Source organism: Puma concolor, chromosome A1 (assembly GCF_028749965.1).
Source record: "Puma concolor isolate L17-30 chromosome A1, mPumCon1.1.hap2, whole genome shotgun sequence".
Taxonomy (NCBI): Eukaryota; Metazoa; Chordata; class Mammalia; order Carnivora; family Felidae; genus Puma; species Puma concolor.
The window spans coordinates 82,429,617-82,452,735 of NC_141667.1; the positions used below are offsets into that span (position 1 = coordinate 82,429,617).

General features: G+C 37.3%; 1 long non-coding RNA gene across 3 annotated transcripts in view; it reads right to left on the reverse strand.

Moving 5' to 3' along the window:
* Positions 1–23,119, reverse strand: part of LOC147584262 (uncharacterized) — a 175,108-nt gene that overhangs the window by 125,659 nt on the left and 26,330 nt on the right. For all 3 annotated transcript variants that reach the window (XR_015247185.1, XR_015247146.1, XR_015247112.1), the window contains exon 3: positions 4,554–4,644. This is a non-coding gene — a long non-coding RNA (uncharacterized LOC147584262). The remainder of the gene's footprint in view (positions 1–4,553; positions 4,645–23,119) is intronic.

Below are 23,119 nucleotides of genomic sequence, written 5' to 3' on the forward strand. Positions count from 1 at the left end.
ATTTGGGAGTTTCTGAGCTGTGGCATTTACCAGCCAACAAAGATATTTAAGGTATTTTAATGTCCACTGAATATTCCAAAAAGTGAAGAGGCCACTGATGTTTCTGTGTGTCTGGGGCATTGACTCTGAAGGCACTACCCAAGTGTTGTTTGAAGGTGTTGAGAGCAATAGTATTGGAATAAATGTGCAGGAAACCAGGATAACTATTTTGAAGGGCATTGCTTATCTGAATATTTAGAGTCTCTAAATTCTTTAGAACAGGCACCATGTCTTTTTCACTTTTTCTCCCTATAACCTAACATATTAGCTTGGCATATAGTGGTTGCTTAATAAATATGTGTTGAGTGAATGGCATGTTTGTTAAAGAAAAATAACTTCAAAATAATATCTCCTATTTAAGACCTTTTACAATTTTTCTTTTTTAAACCTGTAAACTCTTCATTCTATTAGAGATAACTCTTTTTTGTTTGTTTATTTATTTATTTATTTTGAGAGAGGGCGAGTGAGTGGGGAGGGGCAGAGAGGGAGAGGGAGAATGCCAAGCACAGAGCCAAACGTGGGGTTCAATCCCACAAACCACAAGATCATGACATGAGCCAAAATCAAGAGTTAGACGCTTAACCAACTCCAGATAATTCTACAAATTGCTTTAAAGAGAGAAATCTATCAATATTTATTTCTGACTCAAAATACTTTGGATAGCTGCCTAATTCTCTCTGGAAAGCAGTCCTTTTTATTGCTCCTCTAATTTTTCACATGAGTTTAAAAGCCACAGGTAAATAGGAACCTGTCTCTAACTTCTTGACCTTCCTATCATTTCTAGACACAAAGAATTTTCCTTTTAGCAGATAGGACTTGAGGCTTTCTCAAGGCTAGAGTTGCTATACCATGCTGTCAAATATTTACAAGGCTATGGGTATCTCGTATTATGTACTTAATGCATCATTTGCTTCTCCTAACATCCCCTTTTATAGCTGAGAAAACTGGGTTCTGGAGGACCTAAGCAACTTCCCCACATTTGCACAGTTAGTAAGTGGTGAAGATACGTTCTGAATTCAGGCAACTTGATTCCAGAATTGAGCACCCTTGACCAACACAATATAAGAAGGAACAAAAGCTTATTTACCATTAATCAACATGGTAGAAATTGAAGGATTTCCCATACCTTAGAGCTCTCATTACATTGACTCAAAAAAAGTAGGTTTAGGAAGGGAGATTTCATTTTACATACATTTTATAAGTGATACTGAACACATATGATGTTGAGGAACTGTTCTAGGTTCTAGGAGGGCAGGAAAGAGACCCAGTCTCTTACTGGTTTTAAATATAGTACCTAGAAACTTACTCAAGTCTTCTAGGGCTACTTTTTTCATTACTCCAAATGGGGAGGGAAAAAAAAAAACTGAACTCCTGTGTTCATTTTGAATTTTGGATCCTAAGCAATAATCATCCTTGATGAATTGCATAATAGACATATCTCTAGAGGGGAGGACATCTACTGTTTTCTTCCTTCTGGATTCCCTGGGTGAATATCTGATCACCTTTGACACCCTATGCTTATAACAATAGCAACAGAGGAAGGAGGAGGTGGAGGTCACAGTGAAACATATAGACTGTGTGGAACACAGGTACCATATAATCGTTCCGTTAATGTGGGCAGCATTTTTCTGTTACTCTGGGATTACCCTGTATAATGATGGTATTCAGAGTCAGTTCCCCATAGGCTAATTATTTCATATATGAATTTTAGGTTTTAGGAGGCATTTCAAGTTATACAGTGGCCTTATGTATTATCATAATTTGGAATAATAGAAACATTAACTTTGTACCTTCCTTGAACGATTAAGCTGTACTTTAAAGGGAGGTTAATAAATAACCAACGAGAATGCTACTAAAGAACTAAACCATGAATAGTAACCTGTACTAAATGCCTTAAGCAAGCTGAAAAATATAAGAAAACCCTTTTTATTTTATTTTTTTAAAATGTTTTTATTTATTTTTGAGACAGAGAGAGACAGAGCATGAGCAGGGGATGGTCAGAGAGAGAGGGAAACACAGAATCCCAAGCAGGCTCCAGGCTCTGTGCTGACAGCTCAGAGCCCAAGACTGGGCTCGAACCCACAGACTGTGAGATCATGACCTGAGCCGAAGTCGGACGCTCAACCGACTGAGCCACCCAGGAACCCCAAGAAAACCCTTTTTAACCATAAAGTATCTAAGATGTGCTGTAAGATTGGTCTTTTTTTTTTTAATGTTTATTTATTTTTGAGACAGAGAGAGACACAGCATGAGCAGGGAAGGGGCAGAGAAAGAGGGAGACACAGAATGTGAAGCAGGCTCCAGGCTCTGAGCTGTCAGCACAGAGCCCAACGCAGGGCTCGAACCCAAGAACTGTGAGATCGTGACCTGAGCGGAAGTCGGAGGCTTAACCGACTGAGCCACCCAGGCGCCTCTAAGATTGGTCTTTTATAAGTGGAGTTGGTGACTCCATCTCATGTCTGCCCTAAGATTTCTTTTTTTTTTTTTTTTTTTTTTTTTAATTTTTTTTTTTTCAACGTTTATTTATTTTTGGGACAGAGAGAGACAGAGCATGAACGGGGGAGGGGCAGAGAGAGAGGGAGACACAGAATCGGAAACAGGCTCCAGGCTCTGAGCCATCAGCCCAGAGCCTGACGTGGGGCTCGAACTCCTGGACCGCGAGATCGTGACCTGGCTGAAGTCGGATGCTTAACCGACTGCGCCACCCAGGTGCCCCATGCCCTAAGATTTCAAGGTAAAATAAGAGTTACTAACAACAACAAAACAGTTCTTTTCCATTTTCCTCTAAAACCCAAAATTATCAATATTAAAGTCATCCTAATGTTCTCAATTATTTCTTTTTAATTATTTTTTATTCTATGATGAATAGCCTTAAATCTCCGTTTTGAAACAAAGTACAATATAAACTTAAAAAGAAAAGCAAACGGGGCGCCTAGGTGTCCGCTCAGGTCATGATCTCACAGTTCCAGTTCATGAGTTTGAGCCCCGCATTGGGCTCTGTGCTGACAGCTCAGAGCCTAGAGCCTGCTTCAGATTCTCTGTTTCCCTGTCTCTCTCTCTGCCCCTCCCCTGCTTACACTCTGTCTCTCTCTCTCTTTCTCTCTCAAAAATAAAATAAGACATTAAAAAAAGATCAGACAAATACATAGGTAAATCATAATCAGGATATTTCTTTCTTTCACCTGAAGATTTGATCTGTGGTAAACTAAATTTTTCTTTGGGAGAGATCATGTTTAAGTGACATTATATCACCAGGATGTGAAAGAGTGCTTGACTAACAGCATATTTATCTATAAAATAAAAAGTGAGATATGCCAGCCTTTTCTGAGAGCCAAACGTGCCAGAACTTTCCCTTGTTCTAATTTTGGCCCAAGAACAAACAAGAACCTTTAAAAAGCACCAAAAGCTTTGTCTTTCAAAAGCAAAATGCTGAGGTACATCCATCTTCTACCTTCTGGGAGATAAATCATGTTTAAATCTAATATTTGAAAGAAACCTCTCCCTCACACTCTTATTATACTGCAAGGCAAATAATCAAGTTAGTCATCCAGTAGTCACATAACCCATAAGAATAACATGTTAGAGGAGTTTTGTCAAAGGTATTAGAGAAAACCAGCCCGTTTGTCTCATGGATTGTTTTTGATTTTTCTGATCCTTTAAACTTCCTCTCCTGTGTTTCAGTCAGATCATCAGATCAATAATACCTGATGCTCAAACCTTGAGATTTCAGGCTCAGGAGTGATACAGCACATGCAAAATAGGCATTGCAACACACAATTGGGCTTTGCGGAAACTATGGTGTAATATCCTGAAAAAAATAGTTTCAAGTCATAAAAATGCAGTGCACTGACCCCCTGGAGAGAATTGTGTCCACGGGTCCGGGAACGATGTCTGTTGTCCAACACCCTCACCCCACGTCTGAGCCCTTGTGCTCCATGTGGTTTTTCCCTCAGGGATCATTATTGGGTTTCATAATGATTAGTTTGTGTATGAAAAAGGAAAGCTCAAGACTATAATTTCATACATACTTAAAAAAAAGCGTATAAAGAAAATTCAGTAGTGAGACAAGTAATCTCCTGGAGCCTGCTGTGACCAAAAGTCTACCTGCGAGAAGGCTGAGCTGATAAATGAGTGTCTCTACATGTATGGGGACAAACCACAGAGAGGAAAGCTTTGTGTCCCTTTGGCCTAGGGAGCTCTGCTCTCCTAGTTCCCCACCCTTTCAGACAGAAGGAGAGCACCCACAGAGAAATGGAGAGCAGCTGTTACAGCAAATGAGTATTAGGGCCATCAGAATCAGAAATTTAGTGACAAAAATAGGGGGAGTATTTCTTTTAATTTTGGCAACCACATACTTAAAGAAATACTTTTTGGTAAAGGTGTAAGTGAAGGGTAGATTGAGGAAAAGTGGAGCTGAAAGCAAGGCCTGGGGGTAAAAAGTGCATCAAGCAGAGAGGACCGGGAGGAGGAGGAGTTAAAGCCACATCAGGAGTTAGAGAGGCAGGTGCGCATACCTGGTAAAGGTTCTTCAGCCTTACACATGCAGTCTCCTTTCTCCTTTCCCTGCAGATTCCCAAGTCATCTCACCTGGAGAGGAAGCATAACCTAGAGAGTAGAAAAACCTGGCTGTAAATCCTGGGTTAGCCCCTCACTCTCTGTGGGACACTGAGCCAATCACTTACTAGTTCTGCACCTTAGTTTCCTCATCTGTGAAGAGGAATAACTATAGGAGAATTAATCCAAGAAAATACCTGCAACATTGCTTGACACATAGCTTAAGAAATGTTAGATTTTATATTATATATATATTATATATAATATATATTATATATTTTATATTCTATATTATATTGTATTCTATATTATATTATATTAATTATATTATATTATATTATATTATATTATATTATATTATATTATATTATATTATATTATATTATATTATATTATATTATATTATTTTATTATATTATCAACAGCCATGTCAATATAATTTCCCTTCCAAAACAAACGTGTTCAAAACACGTTGCATCCCCTCCAGCTGTACTTAAGATTTAACGAAAAGGAAAGGTAACTTCCTCTTTTTCCCTTCTTTTAGTAGAATAAACTAAGGAGTTTTCTATATTTTTATTTGTATTCATCTCTGTATTCCTCTACATACAAAAAGTAAATCCTTCAAAACAACAGCATAACCATTAACATCCTTGTGTCTCATAGAGTAGATAGCTTACTAGGGGAGAAGTAGGAGCCTGTGTTCCTTTGGGAACAGAAAATTAAGTGGTAGAAACTGAGAAAAAGAAACCTGTGGAAAGAAGAAAGGAAATGGCAGAAACAACTGAAGATTGGTCTCTGGATTTTTACTGGGATGGATGCCATTTGCCTTGATAAACACCAAACTGTCCTGCCCAGTCATCTAACATAGTGAGTCTCAACTGAAGATGGTAGTAGGCTAAAAGCTGAGAAATGAAACTAGCGATAGTGCTGGACATATGATCATCAGCCTGAAAGATACAAGTTAAGGTTCAATCAGGTTGTAAAAGTCATATATGTGCCCTTCTTGACTGAGAATGTCTGTTGAAAAGGGTATATATGTGATTTTCATATACAACCCCTCAGTTGAAAGCTTTAACAAGCAGTCATCACCTTTAGACTGAACTAACACAACAGCCTTCGAGCTAGTCTTCCTCATTTCACTATTAACCTGACTGTGGTCCATTCTCTACACAGACCCTGAGTTATCTTTGTAAAATATGAAAGTATATCAATCTCTGATTAGAAACTCTCAGGCAATAAATTCAAATTCCTACCATAACCTGTGAGATCTTGCCTTCTCTGGCCCTTGTCTTCTTTGTAAACTTCTTTTGTACTATCCAAGTTTTCATTAAATAGTGCTACACTTGCATCTCAAGTCCCCTTTTTATTATGGCCTCAGTGCCTTTGCACTGGCTATTCTCTCTCCCTAGAGCTCTTCTCTCACAGCTGTTCACAGTGACCAAGTCACTGCAAATATCACTCCCATTTCCAAACTACTCCATCTAGAGAAGGGACCCCCAAAATTCTCTGATCCAAATTAAGTTTCTTTATAGCACTTGTCACTAGATAAACTTTTTATGTATTTTTCTGCAAGTTTATCTCTTTGTCCTTATCATAACACAGCATCATGAGAACAGGAATCTTGTTATATCCAACGTTGTGCCCGGAGTAAATTGTTAGCTTCCACTAGACTTTTGTTGAACACATAAATGAACAATATGCAAATAGAGCCTAGATGCTAAAAGAAGAAAAGGTACATGTGTCTATGAGAATATATTTCTAAAGGATTGAAAGATTCAAAAGATATTAGGAAAATGATATCTCAGGGATTAGACCTTCAAAAACTTTTGAGCAATGTTTATATATCCAATTGATTGATGGCCTCTGTCTAGTTTCTTATGCCTATAATTCAGGACCTAGCCTCCTGTCAACATTTGAAAGCCTTTTAGATAATCTATATGGAGAAGCTTGGGATAGAAACTCAACAAAGACAACAATCCAGATCAGAAGTGCAGACTCTAAAAACAAGTAAGAAGAACTTTGGGCCTGATAATTCTACTAAGACTCAATCTATAGCAGAATGAAATATTCATGAAAATAAAAAAATATTTTAAAAAAATGTCCAATGAAAATCCTTTTTCATAGAAATAAACATATATTTAATGCCATTTTAAGCTAACATGAGATTTGAAACTGGAAATAAGTCATTGATCTTGTAAATAAAAATTTTGGCACAAACACAGTATCTGTTTGGAAAGTTTACATATCTATATTTCATAATTAGATTCATGACTTATTTTCCTCATGTGAGGCTAATTCCTCTTGGAAGCTCAAAGCAAATCTTGTTTTAAAAATAGGTCAGTGTTCTCAGTTTGCACTGATGTTCAGATAACTAGTTGTTTCAGACATAACTTTTAAGTAGCCAATAATAAAGTATGTGATATTAAGTGTATATTCAAATATTGATGCCATAACAAAATGCTAAGACTCTGGTGTTTACTTCATCTGATTGTTTTCTAAGGCTGTAGTCAATTTAACTCAGAATTTTCTGAGAGGCCTTTTAAACATGAAGATTCATGAACCCACTTCATAAAGTTTTGTTGCTATAGATCTGAGATCCAGGAATCTGTATTTGTTTAAAGGGCTTCCAAGGTGTTATGGAGACCTGCCAGGCTTAGAAAATAGTGATTTTAACCCAGCCTCCAACTAGGATGAGAACGCTTTCATACACATTCCTTGTTATTCAGATATGTTTTGAGTTCTTCCAGAATGGGCAATCTCATCTCCATGTAGTTGGTTCACCTTTATTGGAAAGGTCTGGTTGTCAGAAAGCTTTTGATTACATTAAACTGAAATGGGTCTGCCAGTGATTTCCTCACATAGGTCTAGGGCTGCCCTCTAGCATAACAATGGTTATTATATACCAAAGCCCTTCATACATTTTAATATAGCTTTCAGGTCCACACAAGTTTTTCTTCTACTGCTGAACAATCAGCTTCCACAAACAATTACTCACAGATCCTTTATTATCCAAGGTACCCCTGTGTCCCCCACCATACCATCCATATTCTCTTTTCAGAGCCTTCTCCTCCACCACTGTCAGATCTAGAGTCCTTAAAACAACTATGAACCACTTGACCCTGCATAGCAATGCAGCAACATGTTACCAGAGATCATAGGGAACTGAAACATTTCTTATACTGTTGGTTCTCAAATGCTGATATACCAAATGATGCCACAATGTGAGGACATTGTCACCAGTCCTTGATGAAATGAGAAAAGTGACTAAGTTCATTCACTCTAAAAGACTGTACTTTTTTCTCATACTATATCCCGCTCCAATCCTTTTAAAATTTAATGTTTTTAATGGAACGATAAGGGTCATTGGTTGGTTGGCTGGTCTGTTCTACTAGAAAGTCAGCTATCCTAGGTTGATGAGCCCCATTTCTTTAAAAGTTGTATTGTCCATAAAGACCAAAATCTGGGAACCACTGCCCTAGCTTTGCCTCCCTTGGTGACATACTAGTAATCTCCAATCCAACTTTTGTTTCTAGAACACTAACCACATCACAAGCCACAGTGCCTCACAAATCATTAGATCATTAGAATCAATGGAGTTTTATGAAAACACAGATTTCCAGGGCACACCATCAGAAATTATGGTTCAGGAAGTCTGAGGCCCGGTATCTGCATTTTTAAAGGTCCCCAAATGATCCTGCTGATCATCTAGGATTAGAAAGCTCTTTCATGATGTGCATTTATTCAATGGCTCTTTTATATATTTATAACTTAATATCACCAGGAAGCAGGATTGATTAGGAAAGCAGGAGTCTGGTCAAGTGTATTAAAGCAGCCAAGCAGATCTTGATATATAAATATTTAGCCTGCTCCCTCCTTAGGTATGAACACATCTGCAATCGTTATCCTTCCTTTCTTTTATAGCCTTTCCCTTATCAGGCCAGATTCTTTGGTTTAGGTTTAGACCTACTAGCTCTACCTTCCCAACTCCATCCAATAAACTGACCCAAACACCCTTGGGTCATATCAAGATTCCTACTAAAAAGTAGTGCCAAGAATTGGATATAATATTAATACATAATAGTCCCCTTAATATGGACTCTTAACCAAACTCTGTTAATATAGCTTCATATCACCTTAAGTTTTATAGAGGCAGCCACACACTAATGTTATTTAAGGTTTGGACCAATCCATACTATCTGGTTCCACCTGAATTCAAAGAAGTTCTCCTTCATTCATTACAACTGATGCTTACAAATACAACACTTCAAGTTATAAATTTTTATCACATTTCCTTCAGTATATTTTCAACAGATATCATTTTCAATTCTAATTTTACCATCCAACATATTCTCTTTTATAGAGAGTAATGGGTCTTATGTAAAGTTGAGAAATACAACATCTTAGCTGTCGTTCAAATAACTGATGACATGTTTTTCAACAGAGATAGCAGAAAATACAGTGAATCTTGTTGATTCTGCTTGGAAGTAGCAAATGTCACCCCTCACATTCCATTGACCACAGCAAGACACAGCCAAGCCTGACACTGATGGGGTGGGAATTTTTGAAAACTAGGGTCATATGTACCTTTCTCCATTCTTTTGAATGTTTTCCTCTGTTCTCCAAAATTTCTCAAAGAATATGGTAGCACTATGATGATATCAATGAGATTGTTTATTTCCTAAAACATAATTTGTCAGGATCTGGGGATTTGAATTCATCTAAAATATTTGTTATCATTAAACTCCTCTCATTATATATATCATTGTATATATCAATGACCTCTTAATGCAATGGTCCCTCAATGGTACCAGCTTAAAGATCATTCTTCTTGGTATAGACAGAAGAAAAGCGGATGTGTAGTGTTTTCTTTTAACATGATACCATCATTCTCAAGCAATGGACCTATAATTTTCATCTATCTATTGCTCTGAAAATAGCACTAAAATTTGCTGCTGCTGTCTCTAGTGGTTTTTGTGAGCCTCAGCTAATCTTTGGCTTTAACTCTCTTGAAATTTTTATCCTAGTCCCTTGTATTCCCCTTAGTTATGCTCTCCCATCCACAATTTACACAGATATCTTCCAGCTTTATCAGACAAGTTCTCTACCTGCAAATATGCCAGGTTCTCTACTGCCTCCCAATTTTCTTTCCATTGAGAAAATTTTGAATTATGTGACCAGAATTTCATAATTCAACCTTCCTCATCACCATAGAATTACACTCATTTTTTGAGTCTCTTCTGGAAAATGTCTATTTTTTAAGAAAATATGTAATCAGCTTTTATTTGATACTCCACCTTCATTCTATCAAGAGTTTTAATTTTTATTTTTTTCATCATGATAAGTGTACTCTATAATCCCCATCCCCTTCCCCCATGTTCCCACTCCCCTCCCCTCTGATAAACATCAGTTTGTTCTCTATAGTTAAAAATATGTTCCTTGGTTTCCCTCTCTCTTTCTCTCTCTCTCTCCCTCTCCCTTTTCCTTTGCTCATTTGTTTTGTTTCTTAAATTCCACATATGAGTGAGGTCATATGGTATTTGTCTTTCTCTGAATGATTTATTTCACTTAGCATTATACTCTCTAGCTCTATCTATGTTGTTGCAAATGGCAAACTTTCATTCTTTTTTATGGCTAATAGTCCACTATATGTATATACCACTCTTCTTTATCCATTCATCTACCGAGGGACACTTGGGCTGCTTCCACAATTTGGCTATTGTAAATAATGCTGTATTTGGATGCATGTACCCCTTTGAATTACTGTTCTTGTATTTTTTGGGTAAATATCTAGTAGTGTAATTCCTACATAATAGGGTAGTTCTATTTTTAATTTTTTGAGGTTTTCTTAATGGCATGATACTAAGAGGCAATATAACATAAAGGTTAAGAACTCAGTCTCTGTGGTTGAAATTTGAATCTTGTTTTTGTTTGTTTGTTTGTTTTGTTTTGTTTTACTTAAATCAACAAAGTCCTAGGAATATAAAACACAAAATCCTACGAATGAGTGAAATGAAGCACAGAAGACTGCAGTACAGAACAGAAGGGGACCACAGTGAAGGGCAGAGACTAACTTTCAAAGGGAGTTTGGAAAGTCTCCCAGGTCAGAGCAAGTAGGTTATAGTGGTGACAGTAAAAACAGGGATATCACTGAAAGTCCTTCAATAAAGTAGCTGCACTAGTTGTCTCTCTCTCTCTCTCTCTCTCTCTCTCTCTCTCTCTCTCTCTCTCACACACACACACACACACACACACACACACACACACACACACCACAGCCCAGGATCTCTGCATGCACAATAAAAGGCAACACAGTGTTCATTCCTCCAAGATAAAAACAGTGCAGGCACCTAAAGGAATTGAGTAAGCTTCCTGGGAAAAGTACAGGCTGCTACTATGAGCTCTGATTTCCCAGTCCCTTACCTACTCACCCTTAGGCAAATCCTGCAGATAATAAACTCTACCTACAAACAAAGAGCCTTCAATTCAGAGAAGAGACATCATGAGGAAAGAAACTTACCTAAAGAGCAGCCAAGAAAACTTGCAACCCAGACCTGGAATAATCAACCTAAACATGTAGCCTAAAATAAGCACTAATAAGCAAGGACCACCAGACATATGAGGAAGACTAAGAGTATTAAAGAGAAAGATCTAGATAAAACCAGAGTTATAGACTCAGCAGAATATGGTGGACATGCAAGGAACTGAAAAAAGTCTTTCTTTTTAAATTCTTATTAGAATATTCAGAAGTTTGTAAATGATGTCATAATCTTAAAAACAAGAACAACAATCTACAAAAATGGGAAAGATCACAGTAAGAACCAGCTCTTAAAAATTTTTTAAACATAAAAATCAAAAATTCATAAAAGAGCAGTACACATTTTTAAAATATCATAATATAGAATGAAAAAATAAAAAGATGAAACATATGACAGAGAAGATAAGAGACACAAAGTATCAATCCACAAAGTTCAATGTTCAGCAAAATAGGGGACCAGAAGGAGAATAAAGAAATTGGAAAAAAATAAATTATTAAATAAAAAGGAATTGGAGCACATAAGTGGCTCAGTCAACCAGTTAAGCCTGCAACTGTTGAATTTGGCTTAAGTCATGAGATCAAGCCCTGCATCAGACTCAGTGCAGAGCATAATGCCTGCTTGAGATTCTCTCTCTCTCCCTCCATCTGCCCCTACCCTCTCTCTTTCTCTCTCTCTCTCAAAATAAATAAATAAACTTTTTTTAAAAAAGGAATAAAATGCAGAAAGACACAAGACATCACACTGAAAAAGCCACTGAATATTTTCACCATCTTACATAGTATTGAATGAATAGATACATTTAAATTTGAGGGAACAAGAAATAAAACATACTACTATTGTAAATGAAAAAAGTAACAACAGAAAGCCTAAAATTAATAATATAATACCCAACATTGGGAGAAAGAATGGAAGAAAAGTTGAGTAGTGTTTCAACAAGTTAAATCTACAACATTCACAGCAGAAAATCACCAATAATAATTAAAATTGGTTAATCAATAAATAAGTTAATAGGTTATATTCACTATAAACACAATAATAAACAAATTACTATGTTTATATCAGAAACCATTAAAAAAGTTAAAAGTGATTTTAACTATGAAGAATAAGATTTCCAAAAGACAGAGAACAGTACATTTTGCCACTGAATCTTTACAGTAGGTGATTTTTTTTATCGTTTCATTCTCTATTCAGGTTAGCACTTTTTTGGGTAACAGAAAGTCTTAGGCCTATATAGACAGCAAGTAATGAATCATGTGACGAAATAGTATGACCCATGGCCGGGGTCTATGGGAGAATGCAGACAACCCCAGGTGGAAGAGTAGATCACTGACTAGGCTGACAAAAGGTGAACGTCATCCATTGGGTAAATACAAAGGCATCTGAGTCTCCTTCCAAAACCCCAGGCAAGAATGTTTTCAGCTTGACTGAGCCGCCAAGTTTCCCATACCTTAGTAGAGTTGAGATTTTTCATTGAATGCCATTCTGCCTCTTTCAAGCTCAGGTTTCAGTACCTCTAATAAGCTCCACCCTTGTGTTAGAACTTAAGGATATAAAACATGATATTTTCATAGTTGTTTTTAACTTGAGTTGAAATGTTTACTTCAACAAAAATGTCCATATGCCTGCTTCATGCAAGGCACCATGGGAAATACACATGTAAACCAGACAGATTGGGTTCTCTCAGGCAGTTGAAGAACCACTAAAGTGAGAGAGACTTGTACGCAACTAACTTTAATGCAAGACCAAATGCAAGTGAACTGGAGCATAAAGAGGGAAGAGAGAGCTTCCAGTTTAGGAAGGGGTCAAGAAAGACTAAATGAGGAGCTGTCATAAGTGAGCTAGGATTCTGGCCCTTGCGTCAACAGGATGTCTTCAGGCTAGTACTGTGACACAGCTGTGACTTGGGACGCAATCTGAGAGTGATATTATCTGAGTTGTACCTAGCCAAAGACAATGTCGGTATCTCTAGTTTGAAGTGGCTCTGAATTTCCATGAGTTAAATGCTACATTCAATCCAAACACCTTGCTTACCCACACATATGCATTTTCCTTGGAAGATACAAACTGGTAAAGTACAGAACTCTGTATTGTAGTATAAGTGAACCAGAACTCATTGATAACTCCAACTAAATCTAAATTTCTGTGTTGTTTCTATTTTTAATAGCATTTCTCAACATATGTTCATGTCCATGTGTTTACATTCTACCCTGAAATCCAGAAGATTAAAGAACCAGAGAATGTTAAAATTGGAAAGGATCTTGGCTATTAATCAATATAACCCTATCATTTTACAGATGAAGAAACTAGGCCAAGATACAGTAAATATGACTTCCCAAGCTTTCGTAACCATGAAAAGGAAAGACTGGACTTGAACCAAGTTTTGGAATGCAGGACCAGAAGCTCTTTCTCCTGGATACTATGCCAAAAGAAAAATGAGAAGATGGAAAAAAAAAATCAAAGATGATAAAGAAACAAAAAGTAACGCTTAATGAAGTTACTGGAAAACTGGCAATAGATCTAGAATATCAGTGTTTCTGAAATAAATTCTGAATAACTTTTAAGGGATCTATTTTTCTTGAGATTTTTAAAAAGTTTTTATTTATTTATTTTGAGAGAGAGAGAGAGAAAAAAAAGGAAAAAACCAGGGAGGAGCAGAGAGAACCCCAAGCAGACTTTGAGTAGTCAGTACAGAGCCCAATAGCGGGGCTCAAACCCACAAACATGAGATGATGACCTGAGCTGAAATCAAGGGTCAGATGCTTAACTGACTGAGCCACCCAGTTGCCCCTTTTGATATTTTTTTCCACTTGGACAATATATATTGGCTACCAAAATACAAATATTTCTTTTCTATTTTAATTAATTTTTAAATTATTTAAATTATTAAATAATTGTTAAAAAAACAATTTTTGCTCTGTTAAATACAGGGAAATGGTAATTAGCTAATCATCCATTACATATCATTTTTGTTTCATCAAAGCAAAAATAGTGGGGTGCCTGGGGTGGCTGTCAGTTAAGCATCCAACTCTTAATTTTGGTTCAGGTCATCATCTTGCAGTTTGAGTTCAAGCCCCATTTGGGGCTCTATGCTGACAGTGCAGTCTGCTCAGGATTCTGTCTCTCCTCTCTCCCTTCCCCCTCCCCCCCCAGTTCACATGCTCTGTTTTTCTCTCAAAATAAATAAATAAATAAATAAACAAACAAACAAACTAAAAAAAAATAGGAATTAGTTTTAAAATAGGTATTCTAGAGCACCTGAGTGGCTCAGTGGGTTGAGCATCCAACTCTTGATTTCGGCTTAGGTCATGATCCCAGGGGGGCATGGGATCAAGACCCATATTGGGCTCCACGCTAAGATTAAGATTCTCTCTCTCTCTCTCTCTCTCTCTCTCTCCTTTTTCTCCTCTCCCCTGCTTGCACTATCTCTCTAAAAGTAATTAACTAAATAAATAAAATAGCTACTCTTGTATTTTTAAAATAGACTATATTAGAACAAAGACTGTATTATATTTGTTCATTACTATCAGTATATCATCATTGCACCTGGATTATAGAATATACTCAATAAATAGTAGTTGAATAAATAAATTAATTAATACCATATTGCATTGGAATTCTCTGCCAACCTTTGTAAAGCACACATTATGTCCAATACTTCTATGGTAAAAATCTGATATGATACCATTATTTGGATGAGTTCAAAACTTTGCCTACCCTTGATAGAAAATCAATACATCCTTTCCCAAAGCAGACTCCATGATTAAAGGCCTTCCTCTAGACCCAGCTGTAAGTAAATCCCAGGTGAGGCCAGAGCCTGTATAGAAGTAGAACAATGCTACTGCTTTCCTCTCTTCCTTACCCCAACCTGGGGGAGAATTGTGGAGGTAAAGCTCACACCTGTTTCCACACCCTGCTCCTAAGCTCAAATAAGGACTTCTTGACTAGCCAAGAGTCTCCAGTTCAAATCACCAGAAACCTTCTCAGTAGTGCCCTAGAGACCACCAACAGGCTAACTAGGAGACACGTTAGGAATTGTGGAGGGAACTTCTAATCCACAGGGCTGTTTGCCAGGGCATAAGACATGGAAGTATATGTCAGAAAGACAGAAGAGTGGGCGCCTCGGTTGCTCCATCAGTTGAGCATCCAACTCTTGATTTCGGTTCAGGTCATGACCCCTCTGCCCCTCCCCATGCTCTCTCTCTCTCTCAAATTAAAAAAATAATAATAACAATAATAATCTTAAAAAAATTAAAAACTAAAGAGAAAAGAGAGGACTTAAAAAGTTTTATCAAGAATATTAAAAACCTCCCTGTGGGAGTTAATGATGAATAGATACTAAACATAAAGGCATTTATTTAATAATGAAAACGTTTTGCAATGTTATGCATATAAATAAGTTAACACAGCTCTTGTTATTTTCTTCATCCATTTTACAGAAATGACAAAAATGTTTTGAAAACTGATGTCACTGAGGTTTTGTAATTGTTTAAAAAACAACAAATGAAATGACTACTTCTAATCTTTTTTGGTATGTTTATACAATAAAAAAAAGGAATGTTATAAATAGCCTCTAACTTGTCTGTTTTAATGGCTGCATATTTACATAAGTAACTATAAATGAAATATTACATTTGATCTTTTTTTTCAACTATTTGTATGTAAAGTCATTTAAAGTATAAAATGATATTTTCCCCTATTCTCCTAGTGAGGACATAACCAAAAACAAACATTGAGACAAATAAAAACGCAGGACAAGAGTTAGGGAAATCGTGTTCTTCATAAACCGGCTTCTACCACTGAGTCACCAGTGATGTTCTAGCTATCTGCACCTCACTTACCACCATCTGAGAAACAGACCTGAATCACAGAGATGCAATGGAAGGATATAAGGAAAACCGGCAAACAGTGGCTTATAAGCCTTGCTAACTACCTTGTAAGGTTGACTATGGCTCTTCAAGATCATTTGATGCCCCATGTCCCACGTCCATCTCAGAAGGTGACAGCAACACCAGGAAGAAGGCAAAAGACAAGGGCAGGTCTTGATGCACGTGTTCTAGAAACTCATCAGGATTTGGCCACACCCAAGGAAGGAAAACTTGGCACTAACTCCAGAGAGAGAAAAATCCTGATATATAAATTTTGTGGTTTTCTAATGAAATTGAATCAAGGACTAAAAGTAATCTGGAAAATTTCAGCCCGAATAAAGATTTTTAAGAGATTTTTTTCAGGGAATGGAGAAATAACAACTTGCCCATTTTATAAATGTGAATATATTTCCTGTTGTGAATATTGTAAGACACCCATTCCTACTTCTCTGATGGCAAGAAGAGAAAACATCTACAATAAGGGTATAAGAAAAAGAAAAAGAAAAGCAGGATATTCAGTAACAACTTCGTATATAGACATACATTAGCATATAGAACAATTATCTTGAATAAACTGATCATTTGTTTAGCAGTTTGGCTCTTTTGTACTTTAGCAGTTTGGTACTTTTCCAGTAGGCTACAGGATGGATTGCCGAACTTTCCAGCAAGGTCAGGGGGATCTGTTTGCTCAGTAGGTTGATCCGAGCTGGATTTACTTGTTCCTGCATCCACTGTTCGCATGAAGAAATTACACTTTGAAAATTTTCTTCAACTACAGTAATTAAATGTTTCCATTGAGCTAGTGATCTATTTTACCTGAAATGTGAAAATGCTTTATTTTGTTTTTATCTCAAACATTCTTTACCTCAGCAATTTTTTTGTAAACATTTTCTTTAATGTGTCCTTCCTTTTCTATTCTCATTTTTCAAATTTTCCCTTTCCTCATTTTAACTTTTTTTCTTTTTTTCACTTTCTAAGCAGTCAAAAAGAAGTAAAAATGGACATAAGCAGAAAAGCCTCCCTGGAGTAAATGCTTGCAGCATGACTTTCCCAATAAAGTCTTCCACACTCAGGGCAGATAAAGAAATAAGAGGCTGAGAGTTGTGAAGAGACACTGGCTCCTGGCTTATATTTTCGAAGTTGGACCTTTGATATTACCACCCAAAGACGCTCTACATAGTGTCAGAGATGGGCCACAATATTAACAGAAGACATTTATCTCACTACTTTAGATTCACGGCCCATTGCCTGATTGTACCTCTTACATACAGTCTCCTACAAACAAATATTCATTCATATATATATATATATATATATATATATATATATATTCATATTTGTATCCTATAATTGCTAATAAATAACAAAAACATTTAAACTGTATTGTTTTCTGTATCAAAGGGATAATCTGTTAAATGTAAGTATATGGGAATGTTACTTTGCATAATCCTGTTTAAACACTTCCTCATTCTAAACTATACCTAAAGCCTCAAGAAAAGCAAGAAGAGGGCTTTTCAAACTTTGGGATAAACTGGTCACAGATTATACCAAATGTGTTATAACTCTGAACATGGTTCATGCCACAGAATTCTTTTTTTTTTTTTTATGTTTTTAATGTTTACTTATTTTCGAGAGAGAGACAGAGAGACAGAGTGCAAGCAGGGGAGAGGCAGAGAGAGTGAGACACAGAATCTGAAACAGGCTCCTGGCTCTGAGCTGTCAGCGCAGAGCCTGACGCGGGGCTCAAACCCACGAATCGAGAGATCATGACCTGAGCTGAAGTCAGACGCTTAACTGACTGAGCCACCCAGGCGCCCCAGATGCCAAAGAATTCTTTATCTCACTTTTATATTCCAGCAACTCGAAACCACCTACTGTTCTCTAAACATGGCAAGCTCTCTCCTGCTCTTGGACATGTTATTCCTTCTCTCTCAAATATCATTCTCTACTTCATCTTACTTCTCTCCCAAGAGTGATTCAGTTCAACTCCACCTTCTCTGTGTGACTTTCTCTGATAACCCCTACATTCATTCACTTGCCAGGCACCAAACTAGATGCTAAGTTGGCAAAATGAAAACACCACACCTGCCCTTAAGATGCATGCATGACAGGGTCAAAAGGGGTACTTCAGGGAACATTTTGTGATAGGGGCAGAAAGAGGGTCAGGGAAGTTTTCCTGGATGAGGTAACAGCTGAATCAAAATTTGAAAGAGATGTAGAAATCACTTAACAGAAGAAAGGAGGAGGGGAGGTCATTCAAAACAGAAACTGTATTTCTGTTAGGCAAGAGTGGGGAGAAAGAATGCTGATTGAGTTAATATGCCATTCAAGGGAGTTCAGAGTTTTGTTTTTGTTTTTTTCCTTTACTGCAATAGGGATCCTTTTAAGCAGAAGAATGAGATGATCAGATAGATCTATCAGAAACTATAGAGGGTGCCTGGGTGGCTCATTCAGTTGGTTAAGCATCAGACTTTGGCTCAGGTTATGATCTCACAGTTTGTAAATTCAAGCCCCACTTTGGGTGAGCTCAAGCCCTGCTTCTCTCTCTCTTCTTCTCTCTTCCCCTCTCTCTGCCCCTCACTCACTCGCACTCTCTCTCTCTAAAAAAAATTTTTTTAATAAAAAAAGAAACTGTAGAGATCATATCAGAAAGAACAAGGCTGGAGCAGTCAAGAGACTTATTTGTAAAGGAGATAATGTGTGTACTTAGCATGGGAATGAAGAACATGAAAGAGAATTTTACAATTTGAGAAAAATAACAGAAGTGAAATACCTTGGTGATAGATTGGGTGTGGTGAACAAGGCATGGGAAGTAGTCAAGAGGGAACCCCAGGTTTCCCTGCCTTCTTGCTGGGGTGAACAGTGGGACTTTCACTGAGATCAGTAATTCAGGAGGAGGAACAAGAGGTGATTGGCTCGGTTTTGAATATGTTGAACAGGAGAGGCCTGTGGAACATCCACGTTGAGAGGCAAGTGCTCATTCCTCTGTGTGTCCACTACCTGTTGTATTACCTCTTGTTATCATGCTGGGATTGCCTATCTTCAACCTCAAACTTTCCCGAGACAGGAAGGACTGTCCAATCTAAACAAACCATCCCTTTAGGGTGCCTTCGGTGAGCCCATGCTTCCCATTACAAAAAAAGGCTCTCCCATTTTCCCTGTCTCTCATGAGACCAATTCCAACTCAGAACAAATATCATGTAAGGGCGGAAGCCCATCACCCCTTCTAGAGACAGCAAAAACATGCAATGAAGAAAGAAAGGCTATTTTCCCTCTATTTTAATTCAATTTTAAATTCTATTTCCCACCCATTTTCAAAGGGACCATTGTTTCAGAAGAATTGGGTACTTTCTAAGGTAAATAAATAGAGTGAATAACAATCTTGTTTAAGATTCCAACTTATTAACAGAAAACATGTGTAGACTTAAGCATTAAAAATAAATATGCCTTTAAAGATGACCTGGAAGGCTTCTTACCTGCCAAGAACAGAGTTCAAGACCTCAGAAAGTCTGTTTTCCCAGAAACAGTAGATTATATTGCTAATGATGGCAAGGGCAATAAACCATAAGTTTTTTTTTTCTCCCTATAATTTTGGTACTATTTAGGTGAGTTTTGTAATAGACTGAAATAAGAGAAGTACTCTCAAGAATGATCTTGGGTTGTGAAAATTGGGTCTATGATTTCATCCTTTGGGAGAATGTTTTCAGTTCCTGCTTTTCTTTCCAGACATGTACGTTTGGCATGATTTCTTCTTATATTTGAATGATAGTTGAGTGATCTTGGTTGTGTTGGTATGCACAAATATAAATTAGAGCATTTTCTATCATACATACTTTAATTGGGCATTTTTAATAAAGTGTATAGTTCTTTCTTTCAATGTCCTTATTTATTCCAAAGTAGAGGAGGATTTCTAAAGATCATTATGAACCAACATACAGCAGAATGTCTCCAAATGGACCAGGGGGAGTGGCAGACCAGAGGCAGGTCGGTTTGTCGAAGAGAAATTGATGCTGTCCTCTGCATTCATTGACTTGTCTGGTTTTCATAGGACGAATAAACAGATGAGTCAGTTTCTCCTTCTTCTAAGGGACTTTACATGATTAGGGTCAGAAACTCAGCAAAGAAAAATCCTCTCTCATTTTATAAGGGTGAGATGATGAGATGCTACAGTGATTCATTTCAAAGGTGCTGGCTATTTTCAAACAACTGCTGAGAAACCTTGCTGTTCCCTGAACTTGGGAGGTTGGTTCTAGCACATGCACAAATTCTGCTTGCCATATGAGCAAAAGTGAGATCATACGGGTTGATGCTGGCAGAGTCTCTGAGAGTGCAGTAATTCATGCTGTCAGTTACTATCAGCAGCAATTTGCTTCTGGATTGGTTCCTGTGAGCACTCATGTGAGTATTCTGCACAAAGGACCAGAGTGCAATATTCTTTTGGATTTCAGGGACTTAGTGCAGTTTCAACATATAATCAAAAGTGCCACGTAGTTCACCACCTCGCATTTTGTTTTAAAGAGACAGAGGCTTAAAATGTGATTCCTTTCTTCTCTCCAAAACAGGAAGTTGATGGCAATGTGGAACTATCTTTAGAGCAATCTGTTGGTGCTTCAGTGGAATCTATCCAGTTGGTAAACAGTAGAGTAGTTTGTTTTTTTAACTAAATGTCATTCCACTGTCTCCACAATAATAAAAATGAGAACTTTGTTTAATCATAAAACTTAATTTATTAGAATCAACTCTTAGTTACTATATTATATATGATCAACTCTTACTAACTATATTACTAACTATAGGGTAAATATGATGAGACATGAAAAGATCCCTTGAACTGCTTGGTATTGTAATAGCATATTCTTCCAAATTAAGTACAATTTCCACAAAGTTCTGTGGCAGAGAAGTTTGGATGCTGCAGCCCTAGCTTACAGGCACAATATTAACAAATCTCTGTGAAACAATAAAACTTCATTGACTTCCAAAGAGCTTTAAGATATTCATATCCCTCTTGCTACCAATCTATCTACTAGTCTCTTTCTATTTAAAGAATACTTACTATTGAGAATTCATGGGATTCAGGGTTATGGAGCAATCCTGACCAGAAAGGGTATAGGAGGAAGGAAAATATAGTCCTTGTGTGTGAGAAATGGTAGTTTAATTTCACTCAGAAAGTGAAGGGTACGCCAAAATCTCTGTCACTGTCACTGACATATATATTTTTTGGTATTAACCTATAATCTCTCAAGTGTTCCCGGTTGAAAGATTTCTTCCATATTATATCCAGCTCAAAAATCCTCAAAACCTTAGCATTTTACTTGATTAATATTACTTAGCCATAAAAAAGGATGAGATCGTGCCACATGCGACAACATGGATGGACCTAGAGGGTATTATGCTAAGTGAAATAATTCAGACTGAAGAAGACAAATACCAGATGATTTCATTTATGTGTGGAATCTTAAAAAAAATGAACAAACAAAAAGCAGAACGAGGTGTGAAAATACAGAGAACTGATGGCTGCTAGTGGGGAGGGGAGGCTGGGCAAAATGTGTGAAGGGGAGCGGGAGACACAGGCTTCCAGTTATGGATGAATTAAGTCATGGGAACAAAAGGCACAGCATAAAGAATACTGCTAATGATATTGTAATAATGTTCTATGGTGACAGATGATAGCTACACTTGTGGTGAGCATAGCATAGTCTATAAATTTGTCAATCACTGTTGTACATCTGAAACTAATATGACATTGTGTGTCAACTATACTCAATAAAGAAAAGAAAGAAAGAAAGAAAGAAAGAAAGAAAGAAAGAAAGAAAGAAAAAAGAAATGAGGGTAGCCAAAAATAAAAAAGAATTGATGTTTATTATCTACTTTCCCTTGCCTCTAGAATATAGACAGAATGAAGGCAGGGATTTCTGTCTGTTCACTGATGTATTCCCAGTGCCTAGAATAGTGCATGGCGCATAGGAGGTATTTAATAAAAATGTGTTGATGGGGCGCCTGGGTGGCGCAGTCGGTTAAGCGTCCGACTTCAGCCAGGTCACGATCTCGCGGTCCGTGAGTTCGAGCCCCACGGCAGGCTCTGGGCGGATGGCTCAGAGCCTGGAGCCTGTTTCCGATTCTGTGTCTCCCTCTCTCTCTCTCTGCCCCTCCCCCGTTCATGCTCTGTCTCTCTCTGTCCCAAAAATAAATAAACGTTGAAAAAAAAAAAATTAAAAAAAAAAAATGTGTTGAATGAATGAATATTTTCTTTTTCTTCAGCTCTAAAGTCCTACCTCTTTAACAAGTCTTACTAGACCCTCTGTTATTGACTTCTGCTCATTCTGCTAGCATCCTCTCTCTCATTTTATAATTGTGCTTGTGTGCTATATAATTCGGCCAAATGCAGATTATATGTGGTTTCTTAAATGTACCATGTTCTCTCTCCCTGGGGGCCTGTGCACACGTTCCTCCATGTCGAAGACTTTTCTCTTCTGCTCCCCTGCTCCTTTCTCTGGGACACTTCTCTTTGTTCTTCAAGATCCAATTTAGAAGTCTCTTATTTCAGAAAATCTTAACCTGGTCTCCAAAACAGAGCTAGACAGGCTCTAGTATCCTGTGTTTTCCATAGCAGCACTTACCCATTTGGACTGTCATTGCTGTAAGGCAGTGACATAACTAGAGGCATACTGGTATTTGTGAAATTATCCATCAGTATTTAAGTTTCAAAGGAACTCATAAGGAAATTAGCACTGAACCCTTAGAAGTGGCATAAAAATATTTTAAAAGAATAATCAGGATGTACTGTAATAAAGTCAACAGTGTGAGAAAACTATCGCATTTCTACAACTATTGGGTAGAAGCATCACTCTAGACTAACCATTAAAACATAAATAAGCAGCATCTGTGTGAAAGCTAACAGATTGTTCCATAGTTGCCTTTTGTTATCCAAGTCTTAGCAAAATGTCACTGCCTCAGAAGGGACATAGCCAACAATCCCATGTAGATCTACCCTGGTCACTTTTTATCCCATTGCTATGCTTACCACCTTCATTACAAGTCTATGTCTTTGATATTATCTTAATCATTTCTGTGTTTACTAGGTTTTTAGTTCTGCCCTTCTCAATAATAGCCTTCATGAAAACAGGG